Raw genomic sequence first — 14,717 nt, 5'->3', positions numbered from 1 at the left:
GTGGAAGTTGCAATGTCCATTTCACTCAGAAAAATAGGCGCCAGCAATTTTCGTGATTTCTCCTTCGTTTCTACGCGGTTTTCTGCGCCGTCTTACTGAGCATGAAGCTAAAGGTGTTAGCTAGCTTGTGTTAAAAGCTCAAGACCTAATGTTGACTGTGCAAGAAGAATGGAGTCCTCCACTGGCTGGGGGTGAAGGGGAGAAGTGAAAACTCACTAAAAATTTGATTTTTTGCTAATTTTCTACTAATCCTAATTAATTAACTAATGGGCTCATAAATATGATGGATTCTAGGCATGGCTCTGATACCATGTTGAAATTTGAGCATAATGATGAGCTATGGTGGATCAAACACTAGAATCAACATCATTAACAAAGTGATTAAGAAATAATTAAGACGTAATTAGTGAATAATTAGCAAATAGATTAATGTAGGCATGGATACTCAAAAACCAGCAAATTCTCATTAGGGCTATGCCTCAATTTATAGAGTTTACATCAAGCATCAAATCCCATTGATTTCTCCATGATTCACTCCCAGAATATCTCCACCTTTTGCCTGATTCTCTCCACCTCTTCTCTTTTCCCTGAATATCTCCCAGAATAACTCCACACTCCTAAATTCCCTCATGCTGCCCATTATTCTCTCCCAGTAGATTCTTCTCACCTTTTCACAGGTTCTTTCACAATTACATCTCCTCTTTTACAACCTCTATCCAAGAGCTTGTTCCCACACACACCCTATTCACTTGTATATTTCAACAGGCAATACCAAGCGGCTGCATCTAAGGACGTGTGGGCGGTGAAGGATAAGCTGGTTGTGAAGGCGGCAAGGGCCCAGTGTGGAAGGTGGCTGTAGCAGACAAAAGCGTTGAAGGTGGTGGCGACTGCTGGCCGAGCGAGCGAAGAGCCAGGCGATGGTGAGAAGAAGCCTGTGTCGCCGCCCTCAGCAGCACCGGCGAAGCTGAAGAGGCCGGCACAAAAGGCTGTTGAAGGCCGAAAGAGACGGTGTGGTGAGGAGGCCGAAAGAGACGGTGTGGCGGCTGGCTGCAGAAGAAAGAGTGGTGAGGAGAAGCTACGAAGGCGTGAAGAGGTGGCTGCTGCGGTGCGAAGGCAGGTGGAGAAGAGGTGGCGGTGGAGAAGAGGTGGCGGTGAAGGAAGAGAAGACGAAGCATTGAAAGCGGTGATGGTGAAGCATTGAAGACGGAGGTGCAGCTGACTGTAAGCGAAGGCACGTGAAGGAAATCCAGAGCCGACGCACGATCCGGACACGATAAGGAAGAAAAAAGGTTATTTTTTCAAAAAAATATTTTAAAAAATAGAAATTAACAAAAAAAATTTAAAGAAAGAAAAAAAGAAAAAAAAAAGAGAAAAGAAAAAGAAAAAAAATAATAAAATAAAAAAAGTAAAAAATAAAAAATATATAAATTATGTGTTTTATTTGGAGTCCATATTTCCTGCATATTCTGCATTTTTTTTAAACTTTTGTAAAAATTTTTTGCATAATTAGTGTAACTTGCATTTTTTTTAAATTTTTGTAATTTTTTTGCATAATTACTATTTTTATGTAATTAGTAAAAAATAGAAAAACAAATAAAAAAATAAAAAAAATAAAAAAAATAAAAAATAGGATAGGTATTTACACGCATATTCATGTTAGTTACATTTAGTGGTTAGGTAGGGTTTATAAAAAATATATATATATATACATACATATATATATATATAAACAAACCTTAAAATTTGACCTTATGCACTTGCGGTCGGGACGTCATATAGACACTGCCATAGGGCCTAGGGCACCTTCTAGAGTACCTATGCAGGAAAGTGGGACCCAATCGGTAGGAAATTTGGCAGATATTGCTGAAACCTTTTCCGAATCCCAATCTGATACCCTTTCCAGAACAACTAGCTCATTGTCCATGGACAATCTAGGGCCGTCAAATAGTCATCCCTTAGCCCCAAATAGGACACCCACAAGATCTTTTAATCCATTTGAAGCCGACACCATGGGGTTAACACTCAATGTGAGACTTCAATATGTCTACACGAATGCTCAAGGAGCTGAGATCTTTAGGGATCCACAACAACGGTATCTTGTTAAGATCGCAGACTTTTTCTCAGAACTTGATAGAGCACCTCTAGTCAATGACTAGGGTAACATGTACATGGGTGGAGATGGTGTTCGCTACGAAGTCACCTATCATCCAGAGAATGTAGACAAATTAGGGGAGCTCTCTAAAATGACTGTGGTGGCTGATGCATTTGCACCAAGTGCAGAGAAGAAGGAATCTGCAAGTTTTGCTCAAGATGATTGGGCATGGATAGTAATTTGCAGTTATGACACTTCTGTTCATGATGTATGCATGTCAGTAGAATCGGGTGCTTTGTACTTTGACAGTGGTGCTAGTAAGCACATTACTTCACAAAAAAAATTATTCTCATCTCTGGAATCTTTCCCAAGTGTAGGAACCATCACATGTGCAAATGGTTCCTCATATCTGTCAAAGAAGTTGGTAGAGTTGTGCTCATTGTTGCAAACGGGGGTGCACTTACTCTTTTTAAAGTTTTATATGTGCTAGGCATTAAGAAGAACTTGCTTCAGTTTCAGCCTTAGCCTTGTCAGGCTTGGCGGTGAAATTTATGGATGAAAGATGTATAGTTTAGGATAGAAATGATGGTTATTCTATCATTGCCTCAGATACCTTGTTTCATGGCCTATACAAGATGGATTTATTTGAGAAGTTGTAGCATGATGCTTGCTCAGTATCTATACGACTCGTGCTATGAGTGATGCAGAATTATGGCATGCACGATTTGGTTATTTGAATTATGACAGTTTGTTACGCCTTCAAATGCATGATATGGTGTCTGAGTTGCCAACTCTTGAGACCCCTACTAGACATGTATGTGAGGGGTGTATTCTTGGTAAAATGCATCGGGCATCATTTCCAAAGGATGGATCTGTGAGAGTTGTTAAGAAATTACAGCTTATACATAGTGATGTATGTGGTCCTATGAGGACACCATCTATTGGGGGATATCTCTACTTCGTCATTTTTATTGATGATTACTCCAGATATAGTTGGGCGTATCCATTAAAGCTGAAGTTAGAGGTTTTTATGTGCTTTAGGCACTTTATATATCCATGGCTGAAAATGCTTGTGAATGTAAAGTTGGCACCCTTCATTTAGATCGAGGGTATGTCCAAGGAATTTCATGCATATATGGCTAAAAAAGGGATAAGGCATTATTGTACAGTGCCATACACACCTCAACAAAATGGTGTGGCTAAGAGGAAAGACAGATCTCTCATGGAGATGGCACAATGTATGGTGAAAGCCCAAGATTTACCTCATGGTTTTTGGTTAGAGGCAGCTATGTGCGTAAACTATTGTTAAACAAATGCCCTACCAAGGCCTTGCGGTCTAAAACTCTTTATGAAGCTTAGCATGACAGGAAGCCTTTTGTGGCTCATTTGCGTGTTTTTGGTTGTCTTGCTTATGCTCTTGTGCCTGAGCAACAACGTAATAAGCTTAATGATAAGGCAATTAAATTCATATTTGTGGGATACAATTTAGAAAGCAAGGGATATAGACTCTACCATCCGGTCTCAAAGCGGATTTTGTTAAGTAGAGATGTTGTTTTTTGTCGCAAACTCAGTTCAGCCCATGCTTTCATGCAAAAAACAACAGAATGTATGCTCATAGGACATGTTTGATTCGCTCCTACCTTTGTTTAATGGAGGGCATCCATATGTAGAGTAATTGAATACTCAACCTAGTGCTGAAATTTAGCCCCTATAGGTGCAAAATCAGCCTGCAAATCAGCCTTTTGATGAAGCAATTATTGAGGATGTAGTGGATGAGGAGAGAGCAGCCATAGAACAATCTATGCATATGCCAAAATGGCTTGTGCAGACATTGAGGGATAGCAAGTTGGCAGCTCCTTTACCTAGCAGAACTCTTGCAGGTTCTCATAATGTAGATTATTCTCATGTGTGGATCATGTTCTCATTTCTACTTTATGTAATGAGGAGGAACCTGTTTCCTTTGAGAAAGCACAGGATGATAATCATTGGATGCATGCTATGCAGGATGAGTATAACTCTATACTCGAGAATGACACCTGGTATTTGATAGATTTACCTCGTGGCAAGAAGGCCATTGGTACCAAGTGGGTTTACAAGTTAAAATGCAAAGCAGATGGTAGCATTGATCGCTACAAGGCCAGACTTGTTGCAAAGGGGTATGCCCAACAAAAGGGCATCGATTATGATGAGACCTTTGTACCCACAAATCATATGACTACTATTAGATGTTTCATTTCTTTGGCAAAGGGGTATGCCCAACAAAAGGGCATCGATTATGATGAGACCTTTGTACCCACAAATCATATGACTACTATTAGATGTTTCATTTCTTTGGCAGCATATCATGGGTGGAATGTACATCAGTTGGACATTAAGACTATATTCTTGAATGATGATTTACATAAGGAGGTGTGTGTATCGCAGCCTCTTGGTTTTGTTGTGAAAGGAGAAGAGTCTAAAGTATGCAGGTTGAAAAAGGCTCTTTATGGCCTTAAGCAGGCTCCTAGAGCATGGTATGAGAAGATTCATACATACTTGGTTGCAAATGATTTTTGCAACAGTCCAACAGAGAGTATCCTCTATGTGAAGAGGAGTAAGGACACATTTTTGGTCATCGTTCTATACGTTGATGACTTGCTGCTCACGGGACCCGATATAGATCAGATTTTAGCCTTTAAGGAGGCTGATTTGCAGTCATTGTTTGAGATGTCAGATTTGGGGCCGTTGCATTGTTACTTGGGGATTCAGTTTATGCAGCGCAATGATGGCATTGTTATGCTGCAGTCTAAATATATATAGAAGCTATTGAAGAGGTTTAATCTTGAAGACTGTAAACCTATGGCTACACCTATGGAGACAGGTACTCAACTTAGTCTTCAAGATGCAAGAGACTCTTTTGATGCTAGTTTGTATCAGCAGGTTGTTGGATCCCTTCTTTATGTATGCAACATAAGGCAAGATATACAATATGCAGTCTCACAGTTGAGTAGATTTATGCAAAGCCCAGGTACGAAGCATTGGTAGGCTGTTAAGCGGGTTTTTCACTACTCTCAGTTGTGAAGCTGAGTGCAGGGTAGCTTTTACAACTACAATTGAGTGTGTGTGGGTCAAACATCTTATGGTTGATTTGGGTGTTGGATAGTCGTCTAGCAATACGATTTTCAGTGTTGACCAGCCATAGCGCATTCGCAGTGTGAGGAACCCAGTGTTTCATGCTTCCACTAAGCACATTGAGGTGCGAAACTGAGACAAGAAATATAATGAAAGTAGGAGGAGAATTCATATGTGTTCTACAAATTTTTATCTTCCCCCTCTGTGTTGGCTACTACACCTCTTTCGGGAGCTCTTTGGGAGGCATTTGCAAATGAGCTTTGATTGAGGAGCTGTTTATGCGAGAATGAGCTGCAGGGCAATTATACTATCATTTGGATGGAATTTTGGGACTGAAACGCATTTCGGGCACGTCTTGACCTCCGTTTTTCAGTTCGCAGAAAGCAGGCGTTTGCATGCACTATGGGCAAGTTTTGATTCTCTGTAGATTTCTGTTTTTGGAAGGGAAATTGGTTGTGCAGACACTGTGTGTACTGCAAAGAAGTCTTAAAGTTGCCATTGGGTGTATGTATGCAAATTGAGGTCACTGGCTGTGACAGTTTGGGTGCAGTATAGTACCGCCTGCAAAGAATACAACAATTTATGCAGGTCACTGGCTGGGTGCAGTATAGTACTGCCTGTAAAGAATACAACAATTTATGCAAATTGAGGTCACTGGCTGTGACAGTTTGGGTGCAGTATAGTACCGCCTGTAAAGAATACAACAATTTATGCAGGTCAAACAAGAGTGTTGTTTTTAGTGAGTTCGTGTTACAAACAAGATGCCAAATGATGGAATTAGCTAGATTGTTACAAAAAATCTTGACAAGAACAACTGCCATGCTTGGAGGTTGAGATTAACAAATTTCTTGATGGGAAAAGGCTATCGGGACTACATTTTGAAGGTGAACATGAGGAGGCACCAGAGATACCAGAGATTAATCTAACTATTGCATATATAAAAGAATCCAAGGATTGGAATCAAGGAGAAATGAAGCTCATATATTGGATTTTAATTAGCATACATGACACTATGTTGGGCATATACAAGATGCCAAGTCACCCAAGGAGGCATGGGACACCTTGGTGAAGCTATATGAAACTAACACCAAGAATGAGATTCATACTGTGGAGAATAAAAATATGTATGTGAATGATTATGCCTTGAAGATCAAGGACATTGTGGAATCCCTTGCATTTATTGGTGTTTCTATTGATGATGATGATAAGGTGGAAGTATGTCTACGTGGGCTCGGGCCACAATACAAGGCATTCAAGATGTCTATTTAGACTCGGGAGAACATTCCCAACTTTACAGATTTGGTGTCAATGCTGATCATTGAAGAAAAGAGTTTAGGTGAAGACCAGCCAAAGGCACTTCGAAGAAACATGCCTTCTACACAAGTGCAGATAGAGGACGAGGTAGAGGCCGAGGCCATGGCCAAGGTGGTGACTGAACAGGTAATCATAATTATGGTCAATAAGAGCAATAGTCCCAGGATTCACAACAACAACACACGTGGAAGAGGCCAGTTTAGAGGCATGGGGAGTCAAAGAGGTCGTGGTAATTGGCAAAGGTAGCATAATGATATACGAGGCTATTTTTACTATGGTAAGCTTGGACATGTGCAAGTAGATTGGTATAAGAAGTAGAATGACATCTGTGTCTAGAAATGATGTAGCAACATGTAAGGATGATGTATGGTATATTGATTCAGGTGCTTCAAACCACATGACAAGTCATGGTTAGTGGTTCAAGGAAATGAAGAGTCTTGAAAGACCAGGTTTTGTTGAAACAAGGATGACACTGCTCATCCGATTGTCCATGTTGGAGATGTGCCATTGTCTATGCAGGATGGTAAAGGATGGTAAGGTGAAGTACCTTGCACATGCACTTCATGGTATGAACATTACAAAGAATCTAGTTTCTGTTGGTCAAATGATTGAGCACAGTTTGCAGGGGGCGGTTTAACCTTGATGGTTGTTATGTAGAGGATGTTAAAGATAAGTGTAGGTTGGTTGCAAAAGGCATCAGAGTTGGCAGAATGCTTACATTGAATGTAAATATACCTAAAGTGAGTGTTGCAATGTTTGCGAATGGTTCAGGAGTTATTGCAGATATAGGCATTTGGCATAAGAGAATTGGGCATGTAAATGTGCAAAGAATGAAGTCTATGTAGACTAAAGAATTGGGCATGTAAATGTGCAAAGAATGAAGTCTATGTAGACTAAAGAATGGTTCAGGAGTTATTGCAGATATAGGCATTTGGCATAAGAGAATTGGGCATGTAAATGTGCAAAGAATGAAGTCTATGTAGACTAAAGAAATTGTGATAGGGCTGCCTAAATTTAAGGTTGAAGGTATGTAGAAAGTATGTGAAGCATGTCAATTTGGAAAGTAAACAAAGCATGATAGAAATGTGAGCAGGAATGTACTAGATGTTGTGCATTTAGATGTATGGGGTCCTGCAAAAACTACGTCCATGGGTGGCTCAGATATTATGTAACATTCATTGATGACCACATGAGGAAAGTGTGGGTGTATTTCATGAAGGAGAAGAATGAAGTTTTCACTCATTTTCAAAATTTTAGAGTGATGGCTGAAAAGCAGATAGGGAAGCATGTGAAGTGCCTAAGGTCAGATGGAGGGGGAGAGTACTTCTCCAGTGAGTTCTCTGATTTCTTGCGGAAGGATGACATTCAGAGATAGTTTACATATAGATACACTCTGTAGTAAAATGGAGTTTCTGAGTGGAAAAACAGGCACATTGCTAAGATTGCACGAGCATCGATGGTAGAGAAGAATATGCCGCATAGCTATTGGGATGAGGCTGTGTCTACAACAGTTTATATCATGAGAACAAGACTCCTACTATAGCCATACATGATGTAATGCCACAGGAGAAGTTTAATGGCAAGAAACCTGATTTGTCTCATTTGAAAGTTTTTAGATGTATTGCATATGTGCACGTGCCATATGAGTTGAGTACTAAGCTAGATCCAAAGACAAAAAAATGTGTGTTTATTAGGTATTCCCTTGAGCAAAAGGGATATAGATGTTATAATCCTACTACACATGAATTGAGAGTAAGTAGGGATATTATATTTGATGAGATGAGTAGCTGGTATGCTACTGAAGAAGATGATGCTGGGGTTGATGCAAGTGGAAATGTAGTTGCACAGAATGCAAGTCAGCAATCAGAGTCATTGAGACGACCAGAAGAGTCCTCATGCAAATATTTTGTTGATAGACCATGGAGGGGCAGGATGTGTCATAATACCAGTCCTAGAAATGTAGTTGGTACATCACATAAAGGCAAAGAGAAAGTGGTTGAGCCCCTTGGTGTGCCTAATATTTCTGTAAGGCATTCTTTTATTGATGGAGAGTCTAGTGTCTTGTAGATGAGCCTTGATGAGGATCTTGGGATTCCAACAATGAGGACACTTGGTGTGTAAAGAAGGCTTTGGAAGCCATGAATGCAAAGTTACAAAGATTTGGAAGAGTAAAAATAGCACAGAGTGAAGCTCAATGGGCTATGACTTTCCTAGTAGTCTTCATTGTTCTAAAAATGGAAAAAATTTGAGTTATACCCGCCGATGTTACTAGGCCAACCATTGCTGCATCAAGCACGACTAGGCCACATATCAGATAACCATGAGGAATTAGAAAAAGAAAATTTAGCTGACAATAGCATTTAGAGATATGCTGCATAGAGCAATCAATCTAATAATTGAAGAAGGATTGAACTAGTTGGAAGAGATGGATATAGATGAGGAAGAAATCCTCAAGCAAAAGCAAAATCTAGCTTCATTGTTTGAGGTGGATATAGATTGGATTGTTTCTTAATACACCCCAAAAAGTGACCTTAGTCCCAGCTACTACTACAGGCAAACCTAGGCATGCTGGATGATATTAAAGCTATCATGGAAACCAAAGAAGTACATGAATGGGAAATGCATCACATGAATGGGAAATGCAACACATGAATGGAAATGTAGCACGCCCATAGGGTCGAAGAGATAAGCTAGAAAATATAGATCTAGGAGATGAGGATGATCGAAGGATATTATGGTAAAGTGTAAAGCTCAAACCAAAATTCTAGATAAATCTAGAACCAAAATTCTAGACAAAGTTGCCTGAGTTGTTACAGAGGATGTGTTTGCATGGAGCTACAAGGACATGAAAGGGGTGGATTCATAGTTTACATCAATCTCACAGAGGATGCTATTTTGGGAAAGTAGGCAAATTTGATGAAGTTCTAGTGTGCTATTATATGAATCCAAATTATGTAGAATAGGTGAAGGAAGAAATAGATAAATTATTAAAAGTCAAGTTCGTTTATCCCTAGTGGATAAAGTAATGTGGCAGTCACACATCATGATAGTTGTGATGAAGAAGAACACGAAGTTGTGGGTCTCTGTAGATTAAAGGAAGTTGAATGCAATAATAAGAATAGATCCATTTCCATTGCCATTTATAGATTCCATTCTAGATACTATAGCAGGCCATACGATGTGGCCACAAGATATATTTGTTTTTGGATGACTTCACTGGGGTCATGTCATGATGGTGCCAAAACATGTGGTATACATGATGGCTCTGGATGCAACAATAAGTACAGATGCATTTCCATTACCATTTATAGATTCTATTATGGATACTATAGTAGGCCACAAGATGCATTAATTTTTGGATGATTTCACTGGGGTCATGTCATGATGGTGCCAGAACATGTGGTATACATGATGGCTCCAGAAAGACGTCCTTTGTCATTCGAGTGGGGAGCATTTACTTCTAATGTTATTTGGTCTCAAGAATGCCCTAGTAACATTTCAAAGGATGTGTAAGAAATATTTAATGAATACTTAATCACATTCATGCGGTATTTTTGGACGATTTTGGCATCTTCAACAAAGTCGTGGAGCAAAAATATTTTATGAATACTTAATTACAATCATGTGGGTATTTTTGGATGATTTCAAGGTCTGTCTCTACAACAAAGTGGTGCAGCACCTGTTGTATTTATCTCTTATCTAGAAAAGTGCATGTCCACTTGGCTTAATCTCGAAAGTGTGTCCATCTGGGGTGGCAATCTCTTAGGACACGTGGTTTTCGCCACACGTAGCCATAGACTCCAAAGTGGAGGTGAAAAAAGCACTATGACAGCCACTACACCACATAACCTTAAGGAATTGGGCTAATTTTTAGGATAAATCAAGTGTCATAGTTAGTTACTATGATTTTTGGCTGATGTGGCTTGTCCAATGTACCTGCTGCACAAAGAAGGATGCATATAGTATGACTGGTCAAATGGTGTTAGAAGACTTTCCACTATTTACCACTTATGTTTGCTCTTACTTCAATCATCTAGCTAGATTGGTCTAAATCATTCCACGTGTTCATTGATGCATGTGGCATGATTGAGAGTGTATTGATGCAAGAATAAGATGAGGGATGGTTCCACCTAGTTTATTGTGCTAGTAGGTTGTTGTCATCTCGGAATGTAATTGTTCCACCACCACAAAGAGACAGGGTCTTAATGCAACAATTGAGGGATGGTTCCACCTAGTTTATTATGCTAGTAGGTTGTTTGTCAATTGAGAACGTAATTGTTCCACCACCACAAAGAGATAGGCTCTTGGGATAATCTATATTCAATAATTATCAAGTTCAAACACTACTAGGCAATCATTTTACTTTTCATGTAGAGACCATCACGCTTTATAGTTCTTGATGAATAAGATAAATTTGGTAGGGAAGTCAGCTTGATGGGTGTATTGTAAAATTTATATCTTAAATTGAAATAAGGCAAATGGGGTACTGAATAAATTTTTAGATGCAAATTTATTTGAAATCTCCATACCCTTGGATTGGTATGATGGAATATTATTCTTCTTAATAGAGGGAAGCTTTTTGGAGGCAATGAACCAAAACCAACAGAACTAGGCACCCCGAAGTAAATCTTTCATGTTGGTAGTAGCTAGATATATAAGATGGGGATTCATCATATTTTTCATCGATGTGTGCAGCAGCATGAGCAATAAGCCATTCTTATGGAAGATTGCCAAGGAATAAGTGGTGGTCATATCTTCACAGAAGCCACAAGCCGAAAGATATTTCAAGTAAGATTGTGGTGGCTTACAGTGTTAAAAGATGCTTGGAGTTTCTTTCATGAATGTGATGTTTGCCAAAGATTGGGTGAGAATACAACAAACCAGATGCCTCATAATATGGTACTACCTCTGTAACCTTTCTAGAAATGGGATCTAGACTTTATAGGGACCTTTAAACCTCCTACTCACTGGACTAGCAATAAATACATCTTGGTGGTAACATATTATTGTAGCAAGTGGGTAGAGGCTCAGGATTTACGAGAACATATTATTGTAGCAAGTGGGTAGAGACTCAAGATTTAAGAGATAATAATGCTACCTCAATTGTGCTAAGTTCTTGTATTATAGCTGATTATGACTAGATTGGTAGAGACGAGTGATCATCAACAAGGATGACATTTCCTTAAAAAGGTCATTCAAAGTCCAACCCAACGTCGTATAATAATTATTTTCAAGAAAATGTTTATGCTAAATTCTCCAACAATAAAAAGATTCTAAAGAAGCTTATTCTTGGAGAACCAAACAGACTAGGACAGAAACTTCACTCTGCTCTCTCAAAGTTCCTCAGAGTTCCAAACTACACAAGTCAACAATAGGGCAAACACAATTTTCCATGGTGTACGGAGGAAGCAGTGGTTGCATGGAATTAGAGGTCACTTAGTCTATAGGTATAAAGATTATCTTCAAAGGAATCACAAGAACAACAGATCCTGCGATTACTAGCTCTCAATGAAAAGCAGCTCTAAAATCTTTGGATGGCTAACATCATCCAATACCACCGGCAGCTTTGGGTAGATTGGATAGAAAATTTTGGATCTTCAAAGTTGGTGATCCAATCTTGCTATTTAATTTGCATATGGGTCCACATCCTAAAAAGCTAATTTGTTCTACATATCTGAAAGGATCCGAAACTTTTGAACTTATAACACTCGAGGGTCTACAGTTATCGTAGCCAATAAATGGATTCTAGCTTAAATCGTATTTTGGAAATTTGTGCAAAGCAAGATCTCTATATGCAAAACCACCACAATTATGGATGTAATTTTTCTTGCTTTTGTTTGTCGCCTTGTCATCTCAATTCTCGATTTTCTTCAATTTAATGATTATGCTTGTGCATGCAATGCCACAAATTCTCATTGCACTATTCACTTATGCTCTATTGTTTCTTTCTATTATTCATTATCGTGTATCCCTCTCAAATTTATTGTCTCTATGCTCTCTAGCTTCTTCTTTTTGAGTTCACTTATTCACACCTACAACCATGATGAAATTTGCCTTGCTTTGTGTGAGAGGTGAAAAAAAGAAGAAAAGACCACTGCCTCTATAGCCCTTCACCTCGCAAACTTGGAAACAACAACACGAACGGGGGCACCACCAGCCACCGCGGCTGGAACGCTTCTCACACTTCACCACCCAACCCACGCCAGAAAGACAGCATAAAACGGGGGCACCATACTCAAAGTGAACACCCAGCAATTATATTCCCAGTAAAAACATTTCATACAAGCTTCTCCTGACACAGAAGCCTTACTCACACAACCATAAACTAACTCAGACCTGTCACTCACTGCCGAGGATACACCACATCCTCAATCACCGCATGATCCACTCGCCTGCGTGCTGTGCCAATCACACCAGAATGAACCCGGCCACTCACTTCAGAGGGCGCCCCACCAGCTAACCCTCTACTGTCTGCAGCCCATCACTTCTGCATGTGTCGTCTCAGTAGCAGCTACCCAATCATCTCTCTCTCACTCTCTCTATATCTGATCCTCTGTCACCTGCAGCTTATCTGCAGTGCTATCGGCCCACCACCAAGCAGCAACACCTCTGTCTTTCTCTTCAGATGGTCCTTCACGTTGGCACCATCTGTCTTCTGTCAGCTTCAGCCTCCGGTCTTCAGCACCTGCCCTTGCTTCCACCTCCGGCTTCACTTACGCGGCCCACACCAGCCTACACATCCACTTTCACTGCTCTGCCTACTCACAAGAGCGCCATCCATTTCATCTCAAGGTGGCCATCTCCCGGCCTCGCTTACCCCAGCCTGTAAGCCTGCAGCTCTCTTCTCCTGCAGCCCCTCAACGACCCTCACAACTGGCCTTTCCTCTTACCTTTGCTAACCCACAACCATGTCTCTCCCTCGTCTCTCTGCTGCTCTTCACAAGGGAGGCCCCAGCCTCTACACAACGGCCACACCAAACCGAGATTACCTGTCCGCTCTCCAGGCTCCAGTCACACGACCACCTCTGTCTCTTTCCCAGAGGCGTCGCTCCACCCACTTGCTGCAGCACCTTCAGTTGTGCTGTCCTCAAACACGTCTCTACTCGTCGCTGACGACCATCACCTTGACGCCAGTCATCACAGCTGCACCCTCACCAAGGCGGCTTCTCTGTCGCCTGTGCCAGCCTGTCCCTTGCTTCAGCTTACCAGCCCACATGTCTTGATGCTAGCCTCTTGCTGCTCACTGTCGCCAGTCCTCTGCAAACCACTGTACTCGCACTAGAGCCGCCAGCCCGTCAGCTTTGTCGACCAAGGCTTCCACGTCGGCCTAGCACGCCAGCACCTACCTGTCCACACCTCAAAGGCGCTCACCTTGCGCCAGCCACTCGCGCATCTTCACAGTGTCTCCACAACGCTGCGCCAGCCTTCATCTATTAGCTGCACACACAGGTGGCCTTCCAGCCCCTCTCACTTCGCTATCATCCTCTGTACCCGCCTTGTTCTCTCTCCGCGGGCTGCTCTTCACCAGGGAGGCCCCAGCCTCTACACAACGGCCACACCACACCGTGATTGCCTGTCCGCTCTCCAGGGCGCTGCTCTTCACACGGCCAGCCTCACCTTGGCCTTGTCTTGCTTCCACACTCGCAGACAATCATCAAACACTGATCTTCTTCGCCAGCCTGTCGGCCTTGTCCATCAGCAGCTGCGCCAGCTGTCTCCTTGGCGACTCACACTGGCCCATCGCCTGTAACGCCAGCTTGTATGCCTGCAGCGCTCTTCTCCTGCAGCTTCTCAACCTGCATAGGCCACCCCAGCAGCCTCTGTATCTACACAATCACCCTCAACTTCTGCCTCTCACTGTCCCCAGGCGACCTCCAGCACCATGCGGCCACTCCGCTTTGGCTTTCTCTCTTCAGAGCCTCCCCTTGCGCCAGTCTGTAATTACTACTGTCTGTTGCAGCTTTTAGCCACGCACCTACAGCTGCGCCCCAACCTTGTCCACAAGGCGGCCACCTCCTAGGCTCCGACCTCGATTCTTCTCGTTCCCTGGCGCCTCCCCAGTCACCACCAGCTACCGCTGCATTACCAGCTTGGCCTGCTCCTACAGCCCGACGCCACAGCTCCTTTTGCTCTCTGCAGAACCCAGGGCCTCACCTTGCGCTTGCCGTCTCTCGAGCACCTCCGCAAGCAATCTCCCCAG

This window comes from Cibotium barometz, chromosome 19 (genome assembly GCF_041138505.1).
Source record: "Cibotium barometz isolate CiBa-2024 chromosome 19, ASM4113850v1, whole genome shotgun sequence".
In the NCBI taxonomy this organism is placed as follows: domain Eukaryota; kingdom Viridiplantae; phylum Streptophyta; class Polypodiopsida; order Cyatheales; family Cibotiaceae; genus Cibotium; species Cibotium barometz.
The sequence above is the reverse complement of the archived record's forward strand: the minus strand, read 5'-3'. Positions refer to the sequence as shown.